At 39.5% G+C, this 25000-nt stretch overlaps 1 long non-coding RNA gene across 1 annotated transcript; it reads right to left on the minus strand.

The window, feature by feature from the left end:
* Positions 1-4153: 4153 nt before the first annotated feature.
* LOC134284720 (uncharacterized) lies at positions 4154-11701 on the minus strand. Its single transcript, XR_009995901.1, has 2 exons — positions 7711-11701; positions 4154-4504 (listed from the first exon to the last, which is right to left on the minus strand). It is a non-coding gene; the product is annotated as an uncharacterized LOC134284720 (long non-coding RNA).
* Positions 11702-25000: the final 13299 nt, after the last annotated feature.

The raw sequence follows: 25000 nt of genomic DNA on the forward strand, positions 1-25000 counted from the left end.
TGACAAATGAACAACGACAAAACATAATAATAAATAAAGAACACAACAGAGCCCATCGCGGAGTAACCGAGGTTGAAAATCAGCTAAGACGATGTTATTTCTTTCCAAAAATGGTGTCCAAGATTAAAATGGTGACACAGACATGCAAAATGTGCAATACGCACAAGTATGGACGGAAACCATACAATATCGAACTGTCGCCAAGACCTACCACTGACAAACCATTCGACAGATTTCATATGAATATTGAATATCTTCCAAATTAATAGACATAATTTCCTATTATTGGAGTTGTGCAGGATTAGCCGTTTTTGAGGAGTAGAAGCTTCTGTACTTGGCTACGGACCTTGATACATTGTCCTATGCAGAAATTACTAAAAAAAACTAAAATTAAGGTTGGATAAAATTGACTCGGAATAATGTTGAGGTACAAGTGCCACTGTATAAGACAGAGTCCTAGCGAAACTTTCCTCCAACAATCTGGGTTAACCAGATACTGCTAAACTTGGAATAGTTTAAGTTTAGAACATAGGTAGAGTCTTTCTCGGATACTAAACGAAAGACTACGTGAAGGAGCATTTCGGAAGACCGGAACAAGTATACAAGGAATTACTATCCGAGCTTACAGGAGTCAATAAGGATTCAAGAACGGCCGTGATCGAGATGTCGACAGCCCTCGTCGAAAATCTCATAAGCAATGTGAAGCTTCTCGAAAAAGACAAGGACTTATCATCGGATCATAGACTAGTAGAGGAACTGGTAAGAAAGCTTCCATACAATATCCAAGTCAAGAGAACTGAATACTGCATGAATAACTCTCAGATAGCAGTACAAACATTAGACACATTGTATGATATGCTTTTGGCAGTCTGGCTGGCCCTATAAAAGGGGTCTTCCCAGGCCGAATAAATCAGTTCAATTTGGTCTTCGGACCTCAACGCACAACGTGGTTCTTAATCGATATCACTGCCGAGTGTTGTTCAATAAGGCACAACATTACAATTGTTAGGAAGTATCGTGACTATTTCGGCAAGACGAGAGCGATGGTAGGAGTTTTAGACACGCCCAAGCTGGTTCGGGCATTGCTAGGAAATTCATATCGGATAAGTCTTGAGATCCCATGTGGGACACCTCTAGATACTGTCCTAAGGCTGTAGGTAGGAATTAGTAGTCGGGTCAAGAAGAAGTGAAAAGTGTCTCTAGATTGTTAAACTTAGTAGTTCAGTCAGTTGGTGAACAGTTCGGTGACAACGTTGAAGAAGACATTTCGGTTGAATTCCACAGCGGGGTCCGCAGATCAGAGTTAGAATCGAGAGTTTGAGTTAACAGTTCGGACGAGTTAGTTGATTTAGCAGTTAGCAGTGAATTCATTCAGAACCGTAGCTGTGTAGTAGTTTAGGGAAGTAATAGCTTTGTTTATTTAGAAGTTAAGAAAACGAAATAAACTGTAAAATCAATTACAGTAGTGAAAAACACGGACATTGTGAATAAAAGAGATATCACATCCTTGTGTATAGTAGTTTAGACGAGCCCCTGAACGGTACAGGGCGTTTCAATATGGTGAAAGCGGTGGGATTTGGATATCTAATCCGGATTGTCTTCCTCATCTGTATTGGGGAACTACCGGCGTCCAAGATATTTCCAGAGCTGAAGGATTGGGTGTGTCGCCGTTGGCGACTGACCCGCTCGCTCGGCGCTCAGACGGACACCGAGGAGGTGCAAACCTATAATGCCCTAGGTTGGGATCATCCGGTACTTTTGTACTGGGATCACCTGGGTATCTTCGAGGTGATCAGGCGTTTCATCTACAGAGGTAACCGATGGAGGTCTGACCTCATTGAAGTGGAAGGCGTAAGCTCCAAAAATCTTGTTAAATTATTTGATAAACAGTAAACTCCGGCAAGTTACAGAAACATAGATGTTAAGTGCCAGAAAAAGCTTAGAAATTCAAAATTAAACTATAAGATGTAAAGTGGCGAAGAAGGAACAAACAATAAATGCAAATTTTAATCACGTGTGTTTTGCTGGAACACATCAACTTAACAATCTCTGAACAGCAAAATATTCAAACGACGTAATTGAGGCAATGTACCGAATTGAAATAGAGGAGCGTATCATGCCAAGGAAAGACCATAACCCTCTCGGACATATAAGTGAAATAAAATAAAAATTACAGTGTCAGCATCGTAGTTAAAGAAAATGCAGAACAACCTCGCTGATGGTCCTAGCGGACGAAAAATTGGGCAAATAAAGGATAACCCTTGAAAGCATTTTTTCCTAAAATCCAAGAAGCTTCTCAAGGTCTTCCCAGCAGACCGGTTGCGGAAACTGATCTCCATAACTGAAGATCAAAATAGCATTCCGAAAGCAACCTTATTGGTGGCTCCAGAGAGGAGCAACGGAAGACGTTTGAGTAACAAGAAATATGTGGTTGTCACGAAGAGCAACTAGGTAGTCATTCAAAACCGTGTGTAACACCATGGCTAGGCAGCGTGATTCCAGTACATTGGACAACCAACCATCGCACAATAATACCAACTTTGCCAATGCCCACAAAAACGATCTGAAAAGCAACAGACACCACAGCTCAGGGAGTTCCTGATAACAGCAAAAGATCGTTTTTCAAGACCACCTATAAGATATCAACCATTTTAATTACTGAAATACCAAATTGGCGACGAGGATGGAATTGTTCATTCGTAGTTATGTGAACTCGGATTAGTGTTGTTCGTGTTCACTGGGAAGGGACAAGATGTTTGTCAGGTAAATATAAAATTGTGTGTTCCTTGAGTTGTAGCTAGAGCTTTAGATTCAGTAAAAGCGATTCTAACAACGGCACTTGGGAGACCGTCAGGAATTATCGAGTTACAAATGCCAATTATGGTGAAACAAGTATAAAATTGCGTGTTCCTTGAGCTGCAGCTAGTATTAAAATCTGATGGATATAGAGAATTCACATAATAATATGAGTAGAATAGATTGGATTGGTGCTACGCGACTTGGAAGCGGACTTAGATGCAACATCCAATTGGCTTCGCGACATGTAAGCGTGAATGATGGAAATAACTATAAAAAAAAAGTATAGCAGATGGTATCCAACCTTCAATCGAAACACGTCTTCGTTGCGAAGAGATGTCACAGCCAAACAATTTAACTAAACATATCAACCATCATAGTGATCAAATCTAGGATGAGACTGACTCATGAGCAAAGATTGATTAACCAACAGTTTCAAAATAGAATAAATAATAGAGTAATAAATCTTCTGGAGAGCCAACAGGCTCAAATTAGTAGAAATTTCATTTAAGCAAGGAACAGTTCAACCCGAAAAGATTACATAATCTACATTACATTATCCGAATCCATTTTAATCTAGATTATTTAAAGTCCCGCCAAGAGGACATTTTTGAAGGCATTAGGCAAGCAAAGAAAAAGATGCAGTCCTTAAATAGCTTCTGGAAGCAACATTATTGGTGGCTCCAGAGAGGAGCAACCGAAGACGTTGATGAACAAGTAAGACTTATGATAGTGGTGAAGAAACACAAGAACCCATACGCTGAGCGAGTTTTACCGCAGTTTGTGCATACGAAGAAAAAATCAACGACAAGTTTGGGCTATAGCCGAAAACAACGGATGCCAAGTAGTTTCGACAAGCAGAGGTATCATGTCGCACCACGACACAACGCTGAAGCATCTTGAAGGACAAATTTTAAGATTTGTATTTGAAACGAAGCAGCAGAGCAGCATCGAGGAGTAATTCGGTGAGTCGAATAAAGAAAATAGCACATGGAAGTTGAGAGTGAGCTGAAATAATTAAAATTAAAAGTTAAAACAAACTTCTCGAAAAACCCTTTTAGAATGTTTTTACTCCCATACTCTCATAAAAAAAAGAAAACATGCGTTCGAACCATACGTGCAGCAATACTAGAAACACTGCAACAGCATGAAACAACATTAGAATTGTTTAGAGGGGAAGTATAAGGGATCTTCATTCTCAAATTATATTTAACAAAAAAAACAATAAGATAAATGAAAAACATTTTATTATGTAAAACAGTTTTGCATTAAAAACTATCAGGACTATTGCCCAAATTAGACGAGAGTAGGTTACATATTATTTGATCATAGTAGGCATGCATTTTCGCATTGCATGTCAACGTAGATTTGAATATGTACAGATATGAATCGTAAAGAAAAACTGAGGTTAGAAAGATCCCGTTGTTTTGCTTCCTGCGAATGTCAGATCGAACGCTTGCAGCGTATTGTTTGCCGTGGGCGAAGAATCCCGGCAATGTCTGCTGACGAAAAGCGAGGTTAGAAAGATCCCGTTGTTTTGCTTAGTATAAATGTCGGCACGAATGCTTATAGCGTGTTGTTTATAGCGTTCGGCATAGTGCCGTGGTCCTTCGACGGAGAAGTGGCGGCTGGTGGCCGTGTCGAGCACAGTTGTTGGCTCTGGGTAAGTCGTTCGTTGGTGCTGCTAGTCCAGGTAAGTGCAACGAACCTAACTTCAGAGAACTTGAGTAACTTGAGTAAAATTAAAAGTTAAAACAAACTTCTCGAAAAACCCTTTTAGAATGTTTTTACTCCCATACTCTCATAAAAAAGTAAACATGCGTTCGAACCATACGTGCAGCAATACTAGAAACACTACAACAGCATGAAACAACATTAGAATTGTTTAGAGGGGAAGTATAAGGGAACTTCATTGTCAAATTTAACAAAAAACAATAAGATAAAATTTAAAAAAAATATTACGTGAACGAGTTTTGTATCAAAACCAATCAGGACTTTTGCTCAAATTAGACGAGAGTAGGTTACATATTATTTGATCATAGTAGGCATGCATTTTCGCATTGCATGTCAACGTAAATTTGAATATGTACAGATATGAATCGTAAAGAAAAACTAAGGTTAGAAAGATCCCGTTGTTTTGCTTCCTGCAAATGTCAGATCGAACGCTTGCAGCGTATTGTTTGCCGTGGGCGAAGAATCCCGGCAATGTCTGCTGACGAAAAGCGAGGTTAGAAAGATCTCGTTGTTTTGCTTAGTATAAATGTCGGCACGAATGCTTATAGCGTGTTGTTTGCTGTGGAGGAAGAATCTCGATAATTTCCGCTGACGAAAAGCAAGGTTAGAAAGATCCCGTTGTTTTGCTTAGTGTAAAGGTCAGATCGAACGCTTACAGTATGATGTTTTCCGTGGAGTAGAGTTCCGGCAATGTCCGCTGACGGAAAACTGAGGTAAGAAAGTTCATGTTATTTTACTTCGACCAAAGTCGATTAGAACGATTGCAGCGTTTTGTTTGCCGAGGGGGAAGAATCCCGGCAATGTCTGCTGACGAAAAGCGAGGTTAGAAAGATCCCGTTGTTTTACTCCGTGCAAATGTCAGATCGAACCCTGCAATGTTGTTTGCTGTGAGGGAAGAATCCCAGCGATGTCCGCTGATGAAAAACTGAACTAGAAAGATCCCGTTGCTTTTGTTTTGCTTCGTGCAAATAACGGATCGAATGCTTACAGCGTGTTGTTTACCGTGAAGGAAGAATCCCGGCAATGTCTGCTGACGAAAAGCGAGGTTAGAAAGATGCCAAAGCAAAACGTGCAAATGTCAGATCGAACATGTTTTTTACCAAAACGCAGAATAAGAATAGCCTTAAGCTGCATCTGAAGTGGCGCAGTAATGAACAAGTGAACAAAATAGAAATAACAGTGTCGGCACCGTAGCCAAGAAACAGCCTGGCTATTTTTTTAATTTCTTTTTATTTGTGAATTTTAACTTAGGCTAATTCTTCACACAGACAACAGCCTCGCTGATGGTCCTAACGGACGAACAATTGCAAAAATTGACGCCGTGCTGTCAAAGAGAGCAATCTGAAAACACTTCAAAAACCAATCAATGAGCCATGCGCTCAAGTTCGGGTTACAGGAATTACACTCGAACAGCTGACTCAACACGTTGCTCAGCTGACCTACACTTAAGCGAGCCTAATAGCAACAGAAGGCAAAGAATCCCTTTACAAGTTTACATATCCCAGATCAAATCAAGATTATACCTCAATTCAATGGAAATCGAAAGGAAGCCTTGCCTTGTATCGAGGATACTCAATTCAAAGAACTCGAGCCTGAGTACAGACATATTAGGGTTATTAAATCCAAAAAAGTTGACGTACCAAGGAAAAAGCTCATTCCAATTCCAATAACCTTCAAAACTCAGGACAACAAAACAGCGAATTCCGGTAAGTTACAGAAACATAGATGTAAAGTGCAAATAAAAGCTTAGAAATTTCAAAATCAAACTAAAAGATGTAAAATGTCAGAAAAAAAAACAATAAATGTGTTTGATGTAAAGTGTCAAAGAAGGAAAAAACAATAAATGAGTCTTTATGTTACTAAAGAACTTAAACACGAATGTTTGAATGCTGGAAAACATCAGCTTGACAATCATTGAACAGCAAAATATTTAAACGACATAATTGAGGCAATGTACAGAACTGAAATTGAGGAGCGTATCATACCAAGGATCATACAGGCTGACCCTTGAAAGCATTTTTTTCCTAAAATTAGTGTATTCAAGCAGCTTCTCAAGGCCTGCCCAGCTGACCGGTTGCGAAACTGATCTCTCTAACTGAAGATCAAAATAGCTTCCGGAAGCAACCTTGTTGGTGGCTCCAGAGAGGAGCAACGGAAGACGTTTGAGTAACAAGCAGTATGTGGTTGTCATCAAGAGCAACTAGTCATACAAACCCGTACACAATTATGTAAAAGGAAGGTAAAACTGACGTTGTCGCAGACGCGTTAAGTAGGAAAACCGAAAACAATTGCTAGATCAATGTGAATAACACTAATTCTCCCGTTTTAGGTAGCGATTCAGAAGCACCAGATTCCGATTCATCAAGCAGAGCAACTGAACCACCAACCGAAGGAAACCAATCAGATAATGAGGTCCAGGAAACGAGTCAGATGGTGACACGATCCATTCAGCGGACTCTTCAGACGATTTCTATATACATTTCGTGGAAAGGCCGATAAACTATTATAGAAATCAGATAGTTTTTTTGTCTATCCAGGCTAAACACCGATATAACTGAGAAACCGTTTGCGAACTTTTGACGGACAATAATTTGCCGAAACAACTACGACGAAAACGTCATTAAAGACCTTTTACTAAAATACCATGACGACCGATAAACGGCTATAATGGCGCCAGAACAAATAATCCAAGAGGTTTACAGAAAACATTTCAATCAAAAAGGTCACTTTATTCTGACGCAATTGCAAATAGAAGACGTGACAAATGAACAACGACAAGACATAATAATAAATTATTTTATTTTTTATTCAACAACAACATGACAAACTATTGAAAGAGTTACAAAAACTATATACAAATGATAACTATCCTTCTCTAACGTAACTCTTGTCAACAATTTTCCGAAGTAAGCAACAGAATACACTGCTGGAAAATATCAGTTCAAAGATATCATCGAACAGCAAAACGTTTCAAATGACATAATTGAGGTCATGTACAGAGAAGAAATTGAACTGCATCTCATAACCTAGAAGAGCCCATGGCCTTTTCGTCCACTTGTAACGGCGGACAGTTTCACGAGCGTTCGGCATAGTGCCGTGGTCCTTCGACGGAGAAGTGGCGGCTGGTGGCCGTGTCGAGCACAGTCGTTGGTGCTGCTAATCCAGGTATGTGCAACGAACCTAACTTCAGAGAACTTGAGTACCCAACGAGTACCATGGGTGAAGGGAGTTACAGTACAAGTTACAAGCTGAAAAAGTGGACGAATAGAAATAACAGTGTCGGTATCGTTGCCTAATAAAACGAAGAACAACCTCGATGATTGCAAAAGTGACGAAGTGCTGATGAACAGCAACGAAATTCCACCAACGCACAATAATGCGGGCGCCAGTGGCTAAAACCAGCAAAAGACTCACCAGCAAAGAAGAAAATCAACGTAGACAAACTGCTGAGCGTTATATCAAGGGATGTGCAAGAAGGCATCACCGATTGCACCACCCTCCAACAGAAGAAGTCACGATTGAACAACGATCGGTGAACAATCGTAATAATGACGTGAAAACGATAACGGTACATTACCATGTATTGCTTGTAACATTACGAAACGAAGATAAAGTCATAAGTACTTATGCCTCCCTAGAACACAGCTCGTCACTAACTCTACTAGAAGCGGATATCGCTAGAGAACTGAAGCTAGTCGGAATAAGGCGATCGTTCGCGCAATTTGCTATATTCGCTATATTCGTTTCGAACTATGCGATACCGTAAACTTACATGGTGGCTCCAGAGAGGAGATTCATCATAATCTCTAATACGAACAATAAGGCGCTGCTGTTGTTGAAAACAGCAAAGTAATAAAAAAAAGTGCAGAATGTCCATCTTGATCGAGGAAATCTATCTAGTGGAATACTTTCAGGAGATCGACCGGAAGTTTGAACAACTAAAGGACAGTGAAGAGTACTGTAGCAGGAAACATAAATTAGCAGGTTATCTTCCAAACAACCATAACAGCAAATCATTGCCATACTCAAGAGCATTGCACTCAACAAGTATTACAATGATTAACAGAAATATGACACCTTACATGACCAAGGCGCCTAACGTCTGAGTTAACAAACAGAAATATCAATTTACACGCACTGTGCAATATCATTCGCAAGAGCTTACCCATTTCGTTCGACAGTTCATTAATCTCAAAGTGGTACATGCCCACGCAGAAATTCGATTCCCGTTTTGCTGACCTTTTTCCCACAGACATTATACATTAAACATAAGACCCAAAACATGTGCTACGCACATGAAAACCATTCACTATATTGTGTAGACTTTAAGAACATGTGTAGATTTACAGAATATAAATAAGGAAGTTCAATAAAGCAGATCACATTCTGTGATTCAGTCAACAACTTGGAGTTACCGAGTACTCTGTTCTGATGACAGCCGCGATTCAACACCCGAAGTAAAGTGTAAGTATACAAAGTGCGTTATGGCGACCGTAGGCTGAGAGCCTGAGAAAAAAGTGATAGTTCCAGAAAAAGTGATGAAGAAAGCTTTAGACTATGGGTGGCGGTCTAGGTGGCGGTAGTTCTTAATCGCAAGAAGAGGTTATCGTTAATAATAACCAACAAAGTGCAGTTATTTCGCCAAGTAAAAACGAAACATCTCTGTCTCTTATAGCTGGATGTTTGTTAATTCTAGTAGTGGGACTAACCCTCTACGTTATATGGAAGTGGCTTTGAAGAGAAGTAGACATTCGTGCGGAAAAGCAAATCGGAAGAAGCAAATTGAAGAGCAATATTTCCACGATCGTGTGACACGATGAACACAGTAGTGACCGCAATAGCACTTACATCAGTTGCATTGCTATTATTAATATTGGTAATATATGGTTGTGCAGTGGAATTAAAAGAATACAGTGATAATGTTGTAAAAGCCCGATTTGCCATTTTAACGAACTGAACAATATTTTATCACCATGGAAGAAGGAAAATGGGCAAAGTTACTACCATATGTACCATTCCTTAAAAAACTAGAAAACCATTACTTTGCGTACGGAGCAATGGAAAAGTGTTTCCATGTTAAAACGATAGCATTGGCCATCGACTCAAACACTCTGAGATACGAAGACTTTCAAACAGCTGAACTTTTAGTGAAACATCTTAACGAAACGGCGAAAGTGGTGACGGTTGGACATTGTTTTGCCGGAGCCTGAAGAACATCATGAAGAAAGTGAAATCAGACGACGTGCTAGCGTGGTACGCGTGTCTCGGATACCAGACATTTCAAAATTAGTACAGGAGTTATGATGAAGATGTAAAGAGTTTACCAGAATGGATCGCATTAGTCGATCAAAAACTGCAATAAGCTAAAATCTTTGCCTCACAAAGTGATCTCAATAGTAATACCCCTTGTGATTGGGACGTTATTAAACAAACCTTAAAGGACAGATTCACGATCTGTCTACAATTCTCAGCAAGATTCCTTATCTACAACAAGGAAATCTTAGTGTGGAGGAATTCTAACAAAACTGTGATACGATATTATCGGATATCCGAGCAAAGGTAATACTTGACGATATTATGAAGGCTTGCGCCAATAGTATCATGAAAACCTACGAAGTGACCCAATCGCAGCTCTTACAAGAAATAATAAACCAAGTTACTCTTTCTCCGCATGTACGCACGCTTCAGATCATTATAATGCAACCAAACTTCAAAGAGAGCAATCTGAAAAAACATTTCATAAACCAATCAATGATCAATGGCCCATCTGCTCAAGATCAGATTACAGAAATTGCACCCGAACAGCTAATTCAACAAGTTGCTCAGGTGACAAACACTCAAGCGAGCCAACAATCAACGCTTTACAAGAGAAGGCAAAGAAACTCTTTACAAGTACCACGCTGATGGTCCTAGCGGACGAAGAATTGCGCAAATAAAGGATAATCCTCGAACGCAATTTTTCCAAAAATCGAAGAAGCTTCTCTAGGTCATCCCAGTTGACCCATTGCGGTAACTGATCTCCATAACTGAAGAACAAAATAGCTTCCGGAAGCAACCTTATTGGTGGCTCCAGGGAGGAGCAACGGAAGACGTTTGAGTAACAAGTAATATGTGGTTGTCACCAAGAGCAACTAGGTAGTCATTCAAAACCGTGTGTAATAACATGACTGGGCAGCGTGATTCCAGTACATTGGACAACCAACCATCGCACAATAAAACCAACTTTGCCAATGCCCACAAAAACAATCTGAAAAGCAACAGGCACCACAGCTCAGGTAGCTCCTGATAACAGCAAAACATCGTTTTTCAACACCATATCCCCCAAAACCAACATCCACAATTGACAATTTGGTGGGAAACTCTTCACACCGTCATCGGCTCCCAGTGTCGATCGTAGAAGATAGGCTAGCCGGCGACTAGGAGGACAAATAGCGAGTCAGTTCTATTCTAGATTCGGTTAGTGTAAGACGTTTCATAATACAGTGATTCCGCGAGTGTTGGAAGAAACATAGATGTAAAAGTGTTAGAAAAACTTAATAAATTAAAAATCAAAACTAAATGATGTAGAAGTGTTAGAAGAAGTTTATAAATTCAAAAATCATCTTAAATGATGTGAAGTGCTAAAAGAAACACGTTGACCGAGTGGTCAAGGGGAATTGTCATCCGACATAGAAGCCGACTCACTTTTTCCTAGTTAAAACTACAATTCTATACTTTTTATTTCCTTCGAGGTAAAGTTTTTAATCGTGAAATTCTTTTATTTGTTCGGAATGGCGGAACGTGGCGGCTTTGCTTTTTCGCGTACGTTGGTGTCTTGGACACGCGATAACGCTTCGGTCAAAGCTACATGGGTACATGGGTATTTCATCCATAACGTCAAGGAATTTTTCGTGTCGACTGTCTCTACTTTCCGCGAAGAAGCGGAATTCACTAGGGTCGTTGACGTTGTTGGAGGGGGAAAGTTCTTTAACTTTCCTGACTCCAGGTTGACCATTGATTTGGACAAGTTGCAAGTAGGGCAATTCGATTCTTGTGTTCGGAAATCAGTCGCAAAGGGATGCACGTTTAGACCGACTACGATCTCAAAGGATGAAAGGAACAAGAGCGTTTTGTTGGTTCAGGTTCCTTCCTTTGAGCTAAAGGAAAATTCGAAAAGTTTGGCGGGATGGGATATTGTAGAATCCTCTCAGGATGCCGTGGAGAATCCTCTCGGGATTCTGTGGAGAATCCTCTCAGGATTCTGTGGAGAATCCTCTCAGGATTCTGTGGAGAATCCTCTCAGGATTTTGTGGAGAATCCTCTCAGGATTCTGTGGAGAATCCTCTCAGGATTCTGTGGAGAATCCTCTCAGGATTCTGTGGAGAATCCTCTCAGGATTCTGTGGAGAATCCTCTCAGGATTCTGTGGAGAATCCTCTCAGGATTCTGTGGAGAATCCTCTCAGGATTCTGTGGAGAATCCTCTCAGGATTCTGTGGAGAATCCTCTCAGGATTCTGTGGATAATCCTCTCAGGATTCTCTCAGGATTCTGTGGAGAATCCTCTCAGGATTCTGTGGAGAATCCTCTCAGGATTCTGTGGAGAATCCTCTCAGGATTCTTCTGAAAATCTATTCAGGATTCTGCTCAAAATCCTCTCAGGATTCTGGTCAGAATCCTCTCAGGATTCTGTGGAGAATTCTGTGGAGAATCCTCCCAGCATTCTGTGGAGAATCCTCTCAGGATTCTGGGGAGAATCCTCCCAGAATTCTGTGGAGAATCCTCTCAGGATTCTGTGGAACATCCTCTCAGGATTCTGTTGAGAATCCTCTCAGGATTCTGTGGATAATTCTCCCAGTATTCTGTGGAGAATCCTCTCAGAATTCTGTTGAGAATCCTCTCAGGATTCTGTTGAGAATCCTCTCAGGATTCTGTTGAGAATCCTCTCAGGATTCTGTGGAGAATCCTCTCAGGATTCTATTGAGAATCCTCTCAGGATTCTGTGGAGAATCCTCTCAGGATTCTGTGGAGAATCCTCTCAGGATTCTGTGGAGAATCCTTTCAGGATTCTGTGGAGAATCCTCTCAGGATTCTGTCGAGAATCGTCTCAGAATTTTGTTGAGAATCATCTCATCAATTTGAGAAGAATCCTTTCAGGATTCTATGGAGAATCCTTTTCGGATTTTGTGTAGAATCCTCTCAGGATGCCGTGGAGAGTCCTCTCGGGATTCTGTGTAGAATCTTCTCAGAATGCCGTGGAGAATCCTCTCGGGATTCTATGGAGAATTCCTCTCAGGATTCTGCTTTGAATCCTCTCAGGATTCTGTGGAGAATCCTCTCAGGATTCTGTGGAGAATCCTCTCAGGATTCTGTGGAGAATCCTCTTAGGATTCTGTGGAGAATCCTCTCAGGATTCTGTGGAGAATGCTCTCAGGATTCTGTGGAGAATCCTCTCAGAATTTTGTGTAGAATCCTCTCAGGATGCCGTGGAGAATCCTCTCGGGATTCTGTGGAGAATCCTCTCAGGATTCTGTGGAAAACACTCTCAGAATTCCGTGGAGAATCTTCTCTGGATTCTGTGGAGAATCCTCTCAGGATTCTGTGGAGAATCCTCTCAGGATTCTGTGGAGAATCCTCTCAGGATTCTGTGGAGAATCCTCTCAGGATTCTGAGGATAATCCTCTCAAGATTCTGTGGAGAATCCTCTCAGGATTTTGTGGAGAATCCTGTCAGGACTCTGTGGACAATCCTCTCAGGATTTTAGGCAGAATTCTTTCAGGATTCTATGGAGAATCCTCTCAGAATTTTGTGTAGAATCCTCTCGGGATTCTGTGGAGAATCCTCTCAGGATTCTGTGGAAAACCCTCTCAGAATTCCGTGGAGAATCTTCTCAGGATTCTGTGGAGAATCCTCTCAGGATTCTGCTCAGAATCCTCTCAGGATTCTGCTTTGAATCCTCTCAGGATTCTGCTTTGAATTTTCTCAGGATTCTGTGGAGAATCCTCTCAGGATTCTGTGGAGAATCCTCTCAGGATTCTGTGGAGAATCCTCTCAGGATTCTGTGGTGAATTCTCTCAGGATTCTGCGGAGAATCCTCTCAGGACTCTGCGGAGAATCCTCTCAGGATTCTGTGGAGAATCCTCTCAGGATTCTGTGGAGAATCCTCTCAGGATTCTGCGGAGAATCCTCTCAGGATTCTGCGGAGAATCAAGAGATAAGAGAAAACGATAACATCGACGTTTTAAGAACAACCAGAATTAGTGAAAGTTATAGAACACAATTAGTGATCTCAACAGAGAGATTGAAGTGCTAGTACGGGAATCGACATTCAGATCGACAAGTTGCGGTGAACTGAGGAATTCAAAAGATGGCGAAAGGCACCACTAAAGAAAGGCCAAATGTATGAATGAAAGGGTTTTGAAGTTACATTGTGCACGCTTTCAGACCAGTATAAGTAGGTAAATTTGCATGGTGGCTCCAGTGAGGAGCGTTCGAACTTCAGGACCCTAGCAGCGTCAGCAGTTTTAGGGTAGCGACTGTGGTAGCTGCTAGATATTCTTTAGGATTAATCGATCATTACGGTTCGTACACGCGTCGCATGAAGTTGGACTAATAGGGTATCGCGCTACTTGGGCGGTGGTTTTCTTCGTCTGTTATTTTCGTCTGTTTTCCACTGTAACTCGGTCAATTTTGAACCGATTGACTTGAAATTTTGTACACGGGTAGATACTATACCTATCTCACCGCATTCCAAGAATTGTGTCAATTGGTTCAAGATTGACTGAGTTATAGTGGAAAACAGACGAATATAGAAGCCACCGCCCAAGTAGCGCGATTCCCTAGGTGTATTAACGATAAGTGTAAGTGGAATATTTATTTCAGGCCAATCAAGAGGCCATAAAAAGAAAGAGGACTATTCGCCCTGTTGAAAGGCCTAGTCCCGATACGCGCCGGTGCCAACCCTGAGAGAATGACGATTGTTGAGAGGATCGAGAAACACCAGACCAGGCGAGGAGACCCGAAGAAGACAAAGAATGTTCAATATTGCGAGGAGATCCAACAGCGATTGGAACGTCGGCAAAAACCGTAAGGAGAACAAGAAATATCAGTTCAAAAAGGAGGAAACTTAAGGGAATAATCGGTTTCAGATGAAAGGAGATCCAAAGAGAACAGGCAAGAACACCGTCTGTTCCACTCGGAGAGACATATGGGAGACGCCGTGCTGATCAATGCAAACAACCAACTGTCGTCGTACGCACCAATTCTTAAGAAAGTCCGAGAGGATCCGAAGTTGAAGGAACTGGGTAAGAACGTGATGAGAACCAGGCGCACTCAGCAAGGAGATATGCTGTTTGAACTGAAGAAGGATCTGGCGATTAAAGTTCTGCCTAGTCCGAGAGCAGTTCGCCAAGTCATTGGGCGACCTCGTACTGGTGCATGGTTAGAGGATGCCGAAAACACCCTCGACTTGTTCAAAGAATACAGAGGAAAACCGATGTATACCGAAATTGGAAGAGCAATAAAAATAAGATTACATATTGGCGAAGCTAAAGGAATTCTGATAGCCGCCGGTAACCCCAACAGTTGGGTCGAAATTAAAGCAGTTATAATATATTCAAACGGACATATTTCAATAAATGCATACTAACACATTAGCTAGAGAACATTCCTTTTCCAAGCTAGGAGGCCTCTGTCAGTTATGAAAGTAAAATTCAATTAGTCAAGAGTGATAATTCAACGAGTGAAGTTCAGAGTAAAGTTTTTTTCAAAAACAAGTATTCTTATGCCCGACTGGCGCAGTCGGTAGGATATTCTCTAGTGTATCAGGTATCAGGTATCAGTAGGTCGGCTCTAGAGGCACGTTCTCCTCCATTTGGGAAATTTGTGCCATCGCTCTAGTGTTGTCCTGTGTGAAAGTGTAGTGATTTTCGCCCGTGATCGGAAGGAACGAGTGTATATCGTTACTGGAAGGAAACATCCCCGACGGCTCATCGAGGACTTGCGATAAAATCCATCTGGAACACCGGCGACGGCATCAGAGAGGCCCCGCTCCCATTCCATTCTTGGTGCCAGATCAACACCATTCACCGCGACGGATTATCGCGATTAAATCGTAAGTCAAATTTCTTTACACTAAGGTCTTTTTTTACACGGGTAGTTTTTCTGCTTTAACTCGGTCAATTTTGGGCCAATTCACATGAAAATTTGTACACAGCTAGACACGGTTAGTACTACCTGTGTAAGGAAAATCAGATAGGTAGGTTCAAAATTGACCGAGTTAAAGCAGAAAAACCACCCGTGTAAAAAAAGACCTTAGTGTATCCTATTAAGTGAGTGAAAAAAAATGTTGAAAGCGCAGTTGAATTACTGAATTGCATAATCTTTATGAGTGAGTCCTTATGCCAGACTTCTAAGTTATATACGTTACACATTTTTGAATAAAAAAGAGAGTTAGCTTATAGTTAAGTGGTGAACGAATCTTGGTACCAGTGCTGAAAATTTCATTTCGTCATATCTAAATTCAATCACCTACAGCTCATTTTAGAAGCTGAACCTGAGAATATGATATATGAAAAACTTGTGCGGCTAGCCCAGTTCTGCAAGAAAGTCACGGAAAAAACAAAATTTTTCGAATATTTAACGTAAATGTCACGGACTACCTTCGAAAAATGCAAATGATATTCACGGTGAATATCATTTGGCATTTTTCAAAGGTAGGCCGTGACGTTTACCTTAAATATTAAAAAAATAGCGGTTTTTCCGTGACTTTCTTGCAGAACTGGTCTAGCCGCACAAGTTTTTCATATACCATATTCTCAGGTTCAGCTTCTAAAATGAGCTGTAGGTGATTGAATTTAGATATGACGAAATGAAATTTTCAGCACTGCTTGGTACTAATAATTCTCGATGACAAGTTTCCGTCTGTTTGAATAAATCAGTGAAAGCTTTGACCACTTTGGTCAACGCAGTACACAGGTGTGATGGTACAACATTTATTAATTCCAAATCTTTTTAATAGAACCATAAAAGTCCATCCTTTTGAATCACTCTAATGAAATCAAACAACCCAACACCGCGCAAGCCAACACCAAACCAACCACACAGAAAGATGTAAACAAATTTCATTCCAAATAAAACAAATGCTTCCACACGGGGACCTACGGCCAGGTAGCAGCGATACGACCGGTGAACCAGAATGCACTTTGCTTACGAATCGTTTTGATCCACCGGCCGACCGCGCTGACTGTGATTGTTGGACCTTCAATTTAATTATACATGTAGACTTAAGCTTGGAGGTTTTTTAGCAATAACAACTGTTACCTTTAAATACAATGAGCTCAATAAAGAAAAGAACATTCGTTCGGGTTCTAGGCAACTGGAACCTCGAGAACCAAGTTCTCAGTTCATTTGATTAAGTGCTCTGAAGAGAACCCTTGCGGGGTAGTTCTCTTCAGATACCACTTCGTTATTGAAAGAAATCCTCGTGAGCGATAACGCTTAGTTTTGTCGCGATGTTTCGTTCCCGTATCCCGTGCTCTAAGTATTGAAGAGTAAAGGCAGAGCACGTCACAGGACTGTTCACCAGGAACCAAGAATAAGTACAAATTTAACAAACAACCTTCAACTTGATGACTTGAAGAAGGACTAATAGAAAAACCAGAGGTAAGCATCTTTTGCAGTCCAAGAATAGACATTTAGTAATAAGGATTGTTACCTTTAAATACCAGACGATCAACCACAAAACACGATCACGATCAAAACGAAAAACCATTCATTCCATTGGGTTCTAGGCAACTAGAACCTTGTGAACCTGAAAGGAATCCCAAATGGTGCAGTTTCAATTCAGATACCACTTCTTTAGGAGAAAAGAGGTCCCTTGGTAAAGTGCACGCTTTCAAACCAACGCAAGTAGGTAAATAAATTTACATGGTGGCTCCAGTGAGGAGATCCACTCAGCGACAAATCTGAAGCCAATGGAAACATTCAATTGTCAAAATGATTGGTATTATTCTTGGATTGAGCTTTGTGTATTTCTCACTAGCACTCAGTGCTTTTGACTGTCGAGGAATAGCAATAAATAAGACTATAATATCTCTAATAGGAACACCGGTCTGCAACTCACGTACACCAAACATTACATCCACTGTTGAAGCAATTGCAGTTACTCAAACAACGACAATCTCCGAAATACCATTCTTAAGATGCAAGCTCGAGGCTTACCGCCAAGTTCAGAGACGGAGTTTATTCAGAAGTGGGAATCTTCTGAATTATATTAATTCAAAATTTGTTTATGCAATGCGACACACCGAACAAGAAGTCGACCGTCTCGTTAGGTTGTTTGAACAAGACATTGGCGCTTTTGTTTCCAAATGAATTCGCATACCAGTATTTTAAATCACCTGGATACACTGCAGTTGTCAGAGGAGAAGTGGTACATGTTACAAAATGCAGAGAAGTAGCAGTAATGCCAAAGGTAATGGATTCTGAGTACTATAACGAATTACCTGTCATTTATAACAATCAAACCTGGTTTCACCAGGAACCAAGAATAAGTACAAATTTAACAAACAACCTTCAACTTGGACTTGAAGAAGTACTAATAGAAAAACCAGAGGTAAGCATCTCTTGCAGTCCAAGAATATTGAGATTTGTAATGTTGGAGACAAACATGCGTTTGAAAAAGGATTTCACTCTATGTAGTCGGTCTATTTCTGATAAAATAAAAACTAGCATATTTCTGAAGAAATATCTATGTCAGACCTTTAACACCTAAGTGCCCTGAAGGGAATCCCAAATGGAGTAGTTTCAATTCAGATACCACGTCTTCAAGAGAAAAGAAGTCCCTTGATAAAGCGCGCGCTTTCAAACCAACGCAAGTAGGTAAATTTACATGGTGGCAGTGAGGAGATCCACTCAGCGACAAATCTGAAGCCAACTGAAATATTCTTTAGGAATCAAAGAAGGTGACGAAAGGCATTTCGGGGAAAGGGATCGAATATTACAAAACAGAAAAGAGATTTTTGATAAAAGAGAAAAATCTACTAGAGAAGCATTAGACATTAGACCCGAGAAATCGATCTAGAGAATTTGAACCTTCCATTGAAGAAAACCAAATAGTCTACAGTCGCATTCAAGGAATCAAAAATAAGAAGAAACCCAAGTTCAAGAGGGTCTCTAGGTTGCGTGTTACTAACTTATAGTCAAAGTGGAGCAGCCCCGGATTCGAACAAAGTACGTACGTTTGATATTCAGACTAAAAGTCAGTCTTGTTAATTGAATCAGTGTGTTCTAAAATAGTCTAATCTTCATATTGTGGTTAATTTGTTCTTCAGTATTGGTTTTAAATAGTTTCATCGCATAAAAATGAGTCTATAAAAAAATAATTTCCAACGAGGTTTATGTGCGGTTGGGGCCCGCAGCACTCCGGTTTAGAATCCATGTTCTAGAGGGACGATATGAATAGTTTACGCCGATAAGTGACATGATTTTCCAACATGTATAACAAACCTAACTTGATCATTTAAAAGGATTTTTTTTTGGCATAATCGAGTTTATCTGGCATACATGAAAATATATATTGTGAATGAATCATCTTATGCTATCATCACATTGATTCATAATACTGCGTATCACCAATCGACTCCAACGATTGGTAGTGCTGATGCAATGTAAACTAGAGATTGTTCTCTATACTGATATGAACTGTTGACTCGAATTCTGGGAGTGTTAGTTTTGTTTTTTGTTTATATCAGCAATTTTGATAAACCTCTAGGTTTTCTATGAATAGTTTTGGATATAGATTTTATTGTTGGTTTAGAATCCTAGCTGGTAACATCGGCTGTTAGTGTTGGAGAAGAAAAACATAAAAACTCAGATTCAGATACAATGGTAAGTTTTTGAAATTTCATTTTTTTTTCATAAAGGAAGAGAAAAAAAATAAATATAAATATTGATTTTATTCCTTTATTTCAACTTTCTCTTTTTTTATCTTTTTAGGACTACGATATAATAATTATAGATGGCGTAGAGATTATGTTTGACCCCGGAGAGGGACTTGTTTTTTTATTCGCCATGGGCGAATTTATTGAGGTTGGGTATATAAATCTTGATCATGAAATTGTATTTTATGAGGGGTATGGCCCCCCATAATTCGTAGAAGAAAAAAAAATGTTAAAAATTTGATAAAATAATATATATATATATATATATATATATATATATATATATATATATATATATATATATATATATATATATATATATATATATATATATATATATATATATATATATATATATATATATATATATATATATATATATTTAGAATTTTCTTCCTTCGTAACTATTTTTTTTATGTTAATAGAAAGTAAAAGAAATCTCCGAACCAGAATAAAACAAAAGCTTTTCAACTTGTGAATAATTGATTATAACTAATTCAAGATCGAAACTGTTTGATGATAGATTTACAACAGCGTTGCAGTGTATACCTACTGATGTGAAGTTACCGTTCGAAAATCGCAGTGCGGGCTTAAAAATTTCCAAATTCTTGGTGTGCGATCTTTATCCTATTCTGTTTAAGTTGGAATTAACTTATGTCACGTTGGATTGTCGCAACAAATAATCATTACCAATCATTATCAGTGAAAGTGGGGGAAAGTGACTTAAAGTGACTGTTCTGAGCAGCGTTAAAAGTGTTAAAAGTAAAGCTCATTAAAATCGTGGAGATTTTCAAACAAGTTAAATGAATGTGTGAAAAAAGTGGTTCTTGAAACAAAACGGAAGAGCCCGAGTGTTAGAAACAATTCTAAATGAACAACAATTGGGGAGTTTGGTGAAAGTGAGACAACGTAATACTGGCTAATTAAGCGTAGAAAATTCTCCGAATAATTGTGTTACGGACTTATTCTTTTATCGGAAAGAGAGTGCAAGCAAATACAAAACAAAAATCAAAAGTCAGACTTTTGAAAGGACTACCAAATCAAAACAGCCCAGGGAATCGGTGGATCAAGTGAAGGAGGAAAATCTCATACTCCAAGTTCTTTACCATTACCCAACTAAAATGCAGGAATCGAGCAAACGCAAAGACTTTTTGAACAAGCAGGAAAAATCATGTAATCCTTACAGACCTCACAATCGACCACTGCTTTACAACCGTTTGAGAGAAACCATGTCAAACTCCATACATTTTTGAGATCGATAGAAAACTTGATGCCATTTTAAGATCCGCTGCCCGCCATTAGAGCCAAAATAATAGACGCGTGTGTAACTCCTGGCGGTGACATTTTGGTGGCTCCAGAGAGGAGCCTTTGGAGGATCTCTTGCCAACCGTCGTGTGAAAACCTGATCTCCCCAACCGGAGACCTAAGTAGCTAGCACAATACAATTTCGTGGCAAGACGTCCAGGAAGCTGAGAACTTCCAGCTAGCCTGTCAGTTAACACTTGGTGGCTCCAGAGAGAAAATACTGTTGCCAGCATTCGATGGCTCTAGAGAGGAAATACAGCTGGAAAATAACTCAAACCCAACTCCTCCTCCACCTCCATAGCCTTTACCATTCTCCAACCGAAATGCAGCAATCGAGCAAACGCAAATACTTTTTGAACAAGCAGGAAAAATCATGAAATCCTTACAGGCGCCACAATCGATCACTGCTATACAACCGTTTGAGAGAAATCCTGTCAAACTCCATACATTTTTGAAATCGGTAGGAAACTTGATGCCATTTTTAGATCCGCTCAAGAATACACCATTTGAAAAAAAATGGCTTCAGGCCATTTGAGCCAGAGTAATAGACGAGTGTAGTGCATAAATTATCTTAGTTGCATATGGCCAACCGACGTGAAAAGTGAGTGTTTTAAAAAGTTTTAAACGAAAATTTTAATTTTAACCATTCAGTTGTGAATGAAATATTGCAGATTTAGTAATGGATAGAAAAACAGCAACACCTGTTGCACCGCCTTAAGAAAATACTGAAGCTCAACAGTATGCTATAGATATTTTTTCCCCAATGTAGGAAGATTGTCAGACTTTGTGAAGGGTTTGAATTCCCTCGATGGTAAGCCCACTGAACTTATCAATTGTCTTACTGAGGTTGAAGGAAATTTTGACCTGTTCAAAGATCTACCAAAAAATACTGCTGAGTACGGAATATTGATTCGGAGTATAAAAAGAAAAAATATCAATCATCTGATGTTTTGAATGCGAACACTGGACAGAAATAAGCAAATACGTTGTTGCTTTATTACCGTGATAAAAGAGATGTTCAAACACTTGATTATGAATTGACTATTTACTGTGAAGAAAGGAACATCCGAAAGTTTAAATTCCTATTTTAGCAGAGTCAATGAATTGTTATCAGCATTAATAGTGCAAAAGCTTAGAAAACCCTAACTGGATCACAATCATCCTTCATTAAATTTTAGTTCACTCTAGTGAAAATCTCTCTCTAATCGGAGAAAAAAGCAGCTAGAAAATTTCAAACACACAGTGTAAGCGATCTTCTTCATCGGAGAACTGAGTAGGTAACTCCCGACGGTATTATTTTGGTGGCTCCAGAGAGGAGCCTTTGGAGGATCTCTTGCCAACCCTCGTGTGAAAACCCAATCTCCCTAACCGGAGACCTAAGTAGATAGGACAAGACAATTTTGGGGCGAGACACCAGGAAGCTTGAAACTTCCAGTCAGTCTGTCCGTTAACACTTGGTGGCTCCAGAGAGGAAATACTGCTGCCGACATTTGATGACTCCAGAGAGGAAATGCAGATCCATTATGCTTCACTTGAATACAGAGTGATCGGTATTTTGCTTGCCACAGTGCGCCATCATCAAACCTAAGCCATGAAACTCTCGGACCATGACCAGAGGATTTGCCGATAAATCAAAATGGAATTATATCGAACTGACTTGGGCGGTCGCCACATTTGGATATCAGCATTCAAACTTTAACCCTCAACGCAATGTGGCCGTTCGGAGAAGAAAACATAGAAGTGGAAAACAACATTTCAACCCACGAGATGGCATGTAGCATAATATCATTCAACAGTTTCTAATTGCTAAAGTGAAACAAGAAACCATCTCAAATTTCACAACTATCTGTTCTACACAGACCCTCCAAGTAGACATTGAATAATGGCATGAGAAGCAGACTCATGAATTCACAAGAATAAACAACAAGTGCCTTCCGCACTTGTTGTCCCAGAGAAAACTGTGACACTCGAAGTTATTGCTACCACATGTTTCTTTTCCGGTGGTCTAGAATGTACGACCCAAACACAGCATGATTGTTGTGGCATAACATCACCCAAATTTCTTGCATATTTCCTTTTAGTAACCTTCGTCACCAAGACGTACGGAAATTGTACGCGATTGGTTGACTATGTTTTGAACTGCGTTTTATACACCGAATATGGTACCTCCCCTTAAAAATAAGCTGTGTAGAGTTAGGCATCGTAGATTAATCTTTAATGAATAAAAATCAGTCTTATTCACTACGCGAACCTGAACGGATTGTCTCTCCAAAATATCACAGCCAAGATATAACAGGCATCGTATTCGATCGACGGGGCAATGATCGTCATTGTATAGTTATCATAGTAATCCCGAACCAACTCGACATAGATTATCATTTACCCCACTGCTCAGAGGAGGAGAACATGGTAACAGGCGTACTGTTGGACAATGTAATGACAGCCCTAAAAACTCGGATACCCGAGTATAAATCTCCGTATATGTCGTCTAGTGCACCTCGGTCCCTAAGAGAACTAGTGACTCTGGCCCTTTTAACAGCAGCTGGTCTTATGTCTATCGGGAACAGATATATAATAACACAGTGCACACATTAATATATAACACAGTGCAAGTGAAATCAGTGGCGCAAAAAGCTCAAAGGATGATGGATGAAGTCAACAGACTAGCAGACTTACTAAAGACGATATGAGAGGATCTATATACCAATCTGACCCCACGTTGGTCTACCAATTGGGCAAGTTTATGCTCATGTCTATTCAGCATCATCCATTTTCAGTTTCTGGACTTCTCATACTTCCAAGATTACTAAAGGAATATGTAGGAATAGTCCTATCTGTAAATAGAGTACCCATTCATAGGGCAGGTGATTAAGAAGCTATTATTCTAGATTGTGAGGATCTCACTGTGCGGGAGATATCTTTCCATCTCCTGATGACAAACGACAAAAGACACGCCGATCCAAACTTTTATATTGCTGTAAGAACCAAACTCGGTTGGCTGATTTTTTGATAATATTTGTAGAGACGATGATTACTAAGGAATTAGAAACTCTCTCCAAAATGCTAGAAGACTTTTGCTCATTAAAAAGTTTCGAAGTAAAAGTTTTGGAGCGAAGTTTTGATCAAACTCTTAATTATAATTAAAAATAACTAGAAAAGTCACAAATAAAGTACCCAAAATTAGAAGATCGTACAAAAGAAATTTTTTGAATATTTTGGAGAAAAAACTGGTTATTCAGAATCGCAGAATGTTTTATTTGCCTACTGTTCCCATTTCACACGGTTTTAACACAACACTTGTAAGCGAGTTAAAACAAGATCAACAATTCGTAGAAGTTACCAAAAGCTCTTTTTATTAAGTGCTCTGTTGAGAAATCTAAATGGTGAGGTTCGATTCAGATAAGAGAAAAAAGTCCCTTGGAAATGTGCACGCTTTCAGACCAGCGAAAGTATTTAAATTTACATGGTGGCTCCAGAGAGGAGACACTGTGCATTTGATCTCAGATACAAACTGAAAAAAGGCGTTACTGTTTCTGATACGGATAGTGACGGCAGTACCGTTATAAAAGGGCTAACCGTAGCTTCTAAATCTTATTCAGCCATTCCATAGAAAAACGAAATGGTGCAACTCCGATTGTCGTGAAACTTGGTGGGTTCATAGTTCTTTGAAAATAATTAAACCCGTTTTTTTTATTTCCTCATTAGAGTGACCAGTTTTCAGATAAAGTTTATGAAAACTAATAATTTTCAAAAAAAAAACATATTTTTTTTAACAAGTTGACCGATTTTTAACTCCTTTTTTGTTTGATAGTTTTTGAATTGTAGTTTTAAGGAAAAATACGATGAAGGGAGTGCAAAACATGTGCAATTATGTATTTTGTTCACGTTTCCATGGTCTCGGGACCAAAAGGGTACCTTAGTTTTACATTTTTATCAGAAAATTCAACAAATTCGTCGTAACATATCAAAAAATCAGAGATGAATGCCTTTTAGCTTTTAAGATATGATTTTTTTTTTAATAAAGGGCCAAATTTTCCCTACAAACCATTTTTTTAATTTGATTATATTTTGAATCCTTTAAAAAAGCAATTCAAGGCATAGTTTTATAAGAATTTACAATATCAGGCAATTTTACAGCAGCTAGTATTAAAATATATGACTCTCTATATTCAGAGAATCTAAATCACAATCTCAAAACCTAAAAGCCATACATCGGTGATTTTTTTGATATGTTACGCCAAATTTCC

Source organism: Aedes albopictus, unplaced genomic scaffold (assembly GCF_035046485.1).
Source record: "Aedes albopictus strain Foshan unplaced genomic scaffold, AalbF5 HiC_scaffold_621, whole genome shotgun sequence".
Classification (NCBI taxonomy): Eukaryota; Metazoa; Arthropoda; class Insecta; order Diptera; family Culicidae; genus Aedes; species Aedes albopictus.